Genomic DNA, 5,665 nt, shown 5'->3' with positions numbered 1-5,665 from the left:
AACATTTATTTGGGAAGGAAAGAAAAGAACACAGCAGATGGGGACTCAGGTAAGTTGGGGCTGAATAATCTGTGACTCAGAGCTTTTATCAGGTGTAGGGTACTTGGTCTGTCTGTATCTGTAGGTTATGAACAGACCAATCTCCAGTCTGGTCCTATTTCTTAGGTCCAATCACAAACCTGGTCCCACTCTTCCCAAGTCTGGCTCTTGCCTAGACATGGGCAGGGAAGTAAGCATGCAATGGTTAGCAAAAGGAGTATTGGGTTTGCTGAATTTGGCATTTAGAATCAGCCTAGCCATCTGATTCTAAAAATTTAAATTGTCCTGCGCTGTTGAAATCACCCTTCCAGACATCCAGCCTTTCTTTCCTAATGCTGCCCGCCCCCAGGCCATTTTTTCTCACTCTGCCTGCAGGCACTCTATCACCTATTTCTCAAACCCAATTTCCTTTAAAATTGTATTTTAAAATGTTAGTCATAAAGTTGCCTAAATTGAATTCTTTCACATACTATTTAGAAACCTGATGTATAAGGGAAACTTTTTCAGTGTGCTAGACCTTATTACAGGAAAAAAGCTTAGTGTTTCAGTGTGATGCTAATTCTTTCAATCATTTTTAATTTGCCTCCTATACTGAAATGTTAATTATAATACTGCTCTTTCCTATCAAACGGAATGACCTAATATGCCATTTTCCTTTGATGCCTAGTTAATAGCTTAGCTGGACAAACAAAAGAAAGATAGATGTGGTTTACAGCATGTCAAAAGTAAAATGGATTGGCTACCATAAGCCATAGGAGAGACAATCTGGTCTATGGCAATACTCTCCTGAAATTCAATCAAGCTCTGCGGGCAGCAGTGAAATGTCTTAATTAATGTTATGCTTTACCTCTGCAGTTTCTTATACCCATTGCAGTGGCAACATAGAATTCAAACAAAATTCATGATTAAAGGATTTATTAAAGAAATTAACAAGTTGTAATGCCAGTAAGAAATGCTAAGGGTTGTTTATCAGGATATGTTGCAAAGTTCTGACAAGCCTGTTAATAAACGCCCAAAGGGCGTACCACTTTGCTATGAGCGTCAACCCTGAGGAATACAGCTTCAGGTCTGAAGCGCAGCAAAGCCAACTCCTTGAGGTACAGGCCCAAAGACATTCAGTGTTCCACTTTCCTGGATCAGCAAAGCCAAAATTCCCCAATTCTGTGCCCAGAGGCACCCCATTCTGCAAGCCAGTCTCTTGTGTAAAAGCACTCTTTTACTTGATCCACGAGTTGTGAAGTCCATTACGCTGTCCCATACTTGGCTCATGGTTCTGCTGATGATCTTCTGGTGTTGTAGCTGTCAATTGGATCCAGGAGATTTACTGTACAGGGATCTCCTGTCTGGACAATGACCTCCACTCCTGGCTCTTGCTGGTAATAAGATCTCTACTCTGGTTTCTCAGGGGGCTCATTTTATACACAGCAGGATAAACTCCAGGGAATCCTGTTTGCAATTCCTCACAGGTGAATCCTATCAGTATCTCCCCCTACCTTCTTACCAGGTCCATACAAGGAAAGGTTATTTGATGGGAGTTAGAGACTCTGACTAGAAGAGCCACATTAAGTAATTCACTGCCCCTGTGATCAGTTTCTACATTTTTATTATTTATCTAAACAAGTGATATTAAATAAAAATATTGCATGTAAATAATATGGTATTTCATCTCTCATTGAATGGGTGCTTGATAAACATCTGATTTTTAAAATAAAGTAACATTTCACCAAATTATTTTAAAATCAGTACTTTCAATAGCAAATATTTTTTAAAAAGAACAAAGCTTCATAGAACAACTGACAATCTAGTTTAATGATTATTGTATTTCCTTAGCATGTCATAAAAGGCAAGCATAAAACCACATTATTCTAAAATCTATATAAAATTAGATTGCCATCTGGTTGTATATACATAATTACTCTTTTACTCTTTAAATGCATTACTACTTTGAGAAGAAATAACTATGAGTTAAAAGACCACCAAAAGAACTCAAATGCTTAATTTATTATATTAAGCTTCCCTTAATTCATAAAGAGCCCCTTTGTATTGATCTTGGAGGGCCAACTGAACTAATCCCAGGATACATATCTTAAACATTTGTAATTAGTAATTTCAGATTTGTGTTTTAAGGCATGTATTACATAAGGTCCAAACAGGAAAAACCTAAACTTCTCTCAGTATTTAAAGCAGTGAGAACTTAACCGGGGTTTGTTGACACTGATCATGGATTAAATAGTTGAGAAATCAAATAGGTTATACAGAGGAAACCTGGTGGTTAGCAATAGGAGGCGGCTACAGCCAGCTGTAGGTTGGTAGGTCAGAGAAAGTTTCTGAAGGTATCATGGAAAGGTCTGTCTTGTGTGAAGTAGAGCCACCGGGATGGAGCCCATGGCTGGAGATATCAGCCCAGGCTGGGGAAGAGGGGAATCATTATATTGGTGTCTCCTTTCCTCTATCCTTCAATCACTTGACAAGGTTGAACTTAAGCAGATTAAGAAATTATGTTCATCAAAACTCTGTGAGTGAAAGAAGCCAGACCAAAAAGGATGTATATTAATATTTACCTGGTAAGGGAGATACCATGATCACAAAGGTGGTTTTCCCAGGGCGAGGCTCACCCATTGCAGTCCAGGTGTGCTGACCCCTGTGATTTCTCTAAATGTTGGAAACTCGACTGCATAATTTGTGGTAGTGGGGGACTGCATTCGTGCTATCCCCTGCAAAAAAAGGATGCATATTATATAATTTTGAAGATAAAAATCTTTAAAAATGCAAAACTAGTGCTCCAAGATATAAATTCAACATGCTGGCATGGAGTAGGGACCAGTGGAGAGGTCTGGGGGGCTGGCCCCAATCCCGACTACTAAATGGACATCTGCCCCTCCACCCCAAAGAATTTATTTCAAAAGATGGCATTGAATCTGCAGCTCCAGGAGAGGGACATATCTGATCGGAATACATGGGAGCAGACCAAGGGGGAGGAGGAGAGGTTGTAGCACATCCTGGCCCACCAGGCCTTGAGGAGGATTATCCCAATTAGAGCAGTCAGTCCACAGAGAGGGCCACATGGCCGGCCCCACTATGAGACAGGACACCCTCACTGACCCATAGCCTTACAGGGGACAACACCGGAGACACAGTGTGGGAATTGTATCCGATCTGATCCTGCCACACTGAGGCACAACACTAAGGGGGTGCAACAGAACAGTAAGGGAATGGTGTGGCGAGGTCCCCAGGGAATGCTGAAGGTGGATTTGGGGGCCAGAGCGTGGTGCCCCAACAGACTGGACTGGAAAACATTCCAAAAGGCCAATAAATGATCCTTGAACTAATTACAAGCTTTTATTTCTTGTTGTGTTTTGTTTGTTTTTTGTCATTGGTTTGTTTTATATTGTTATTTGGTTTTGCTCTGTCTTGTTTTTTTGCATGTTATTGTCTCCGTAGGTCTGTCTACATAAGATAGGCTGGATGAACAATCTGGAGGAGAAAACAACCTGACCGACAGTTCTTGGGGGACATGGGAGAAGGGGAAAAGGGGAAAGGAAGTGGTGTTAACAAACACAGGGACAAGGGAACTACAAGTGATCCAAATTTGTGGTGAGGAGGGTGTGGGAGGCCTGGTTGGGCATGATCAAAGGTAATGTAACCAAGAGGAATTGCCGCAACCCTGGTGGGGACTGAGCATGATAGTGGGACAGGAGGAATGTCAAGGGAAATAGAGGAAAGAGCTGGGAGGCAAAGGCAAAGGGCATTGAAAGAGGTCTAGACATGTACATATGCAAATATATTTATGTATGAGGATAGGGGAGTGGATCTATGTGCATATATTTATAGGTTTAGTATTAAGGTAGCAGAAGGACATTGGGCTCTACTCAAGTACTCCCTCAATGCAAGAATACTTTCTTCTATTAAAATGGCAATCTATGATGCTCACCTTCCCAACACAACCGCTGAAGACAAAGTGGGTGAATAAACAAATGTGGCAAAGAAAGCAGATGGTGCCCGGCTATAAAAAGATATAGCGTCTGGGGTCTTAAAAGCTTGAAGGTAAACCAGCGACCATATAACTCAGAAACAACAAAGACTACATGGAGGAAGCACACCAACTTGTGTAATCACGAGGTGCTGAAGGGATCAGTTATCAGGCATCATCAGAATAAAAAACTTTACCATAGTGAATGAGTTGGGGTTTGCAGAGTGGAGACCCAAAGCCCATTTGTAGGCCACTGGAGATCCCCTGGCAGAGGGGTCTTGGGGAGGAGATGAACCAGTCAGGGTGTGATGTAGTAACAATGAGAAATACAACTTTTTCCTCTAGTTCCTAAATGCTTCCTCCCGCCCACTATCATGATCCCAATTCTCCTTTGCAATTCTGGCCAGACCAGAGGATGTACACTGGTACAGATAGGAACTAGAAACACAGGGAATCCAGGGAGGATGATCCCTTCAGGACCAGTGGTGTGAGTGGCGATACTGGGAGTGTAGAGGGAGGGTGGGTTGGAAAGGGGGAGCTAATTACAAGGATCTACATGTGACCTCCTCCCTGGGGGGTGGACAACAGAAAGTGGGTGAAGGGAGACGTCGGACAGGGCAAGATATGACAAAATAATAATTTATAAATTATCAAGGGTTCATGAGGGAGGGGAAAAATGAGGAGCTGATGGCAGGGGCTTAAGTGGAGAGCAAATGTTTCAAGAATAATGAGGGCAATGATTGTACAAATGTGCTTTACACAATTGATGTATGTATGGGTTGTGATAAGAGTTGTATAAACCCCTAATAAAACGATTTAAAAAATGCAACTGAACGTTAAGAACAGAAAACAGAATGGAGAGAGAGGGTTGAGAAGAACAAGGAAGGAATCTCAAATGGGTATAAGGAAAATTAGAGACATATTAGAAATATTTAGTATCTTGATTGTGATAATAATTTCACACACACACTCATATATATATATATATATTGTTATGTGTCTTGATTCAGTTCCAACTCACAGTGACCATAAGGACAACAAAACCAAACACTGCCTGGTCCTGAGCCATCCTAACAATTATTCTGATGGTTGAGCTCTTTGTTACAGCCACTGTGTCAATCTGTCCTGTCAGAAGCCTTCTTCTTTGGCACTGTTCATCTGCTTTACCGAACACAATGTCCTTTCCCAGGGACACGTCTCTCCTGATAACATGTCCAAATCTGAGATGAGTTCTCCCCATCCATGCATCCAAGGAGTATTTCAGCTGTACTTCTTCAAAGATACATTTATCTTCTGTCAGTCCAAGGTACTGCCAATATTCTATTTGAGAGCCATAATTCAAATGCCCAGATTCTTCTCCAGTCTTCCTTATTAAATATCCAACATTCAAATGGTGATTGAAAATACCATGGTCAAGCACATTTTACTTAGCAAAGTAACATTCTTGCTTTTCAACACTTTAAAGAGCTTGTGCAGTGGACTTAGGCTATACAATGCATCCTTTGATTTCCTTACTGCTAGTTCTATGAGAATTAATTGTGGAGCCAAGCAAGATGAAATCCTTGATAACTTCCTTATTTTCTGTGTTTAATATTGGTCCAGTTGTGAGGACTTTGGTTTTCTTTACATTGAATTGTCATTCATACTGAAGTTTGA

The 5,665-nt window shown here is 41.1% G+C and overlaps 1 non-coding gene across 1 annotated transcript; it reads left to right on the top strand.

The window, feature by feature from the left end:
* The first annotated feature begins 2,592 nt into the window (after window positions 1-2,592).
* Window positions 2,593-2,756, top strand: LOC142447323 (U1 spliceosomal RNA). The gene has a single exon (XR_012784064.1). It is a non-coding gene; the product is annotated as a U1 spliceosomal RNA (small nuclear RNA).
* Window positions 2,757-5,665: the final 2,909 nt, after the last annotated feature.

Source organism: Tenrec ecaudatus, chromosome 4, assembly GCF_050624435.1.
Source record: "Tenrec ecaudatus isolate mTenEca1 chromosome 4, mTenEca1.hap1, whole genome shotgun sequence".
NCBI lineage: Eukaryota > Metazoa > Chordata > Mammalia > Afrosoricida > Tenrecidae > Tenrec > Tenrec ecaudatus.
Note: the sequence above shows the minus strand (reverse complement) of the source record. Positions and strands in the feature narration are given on the sequence as shown.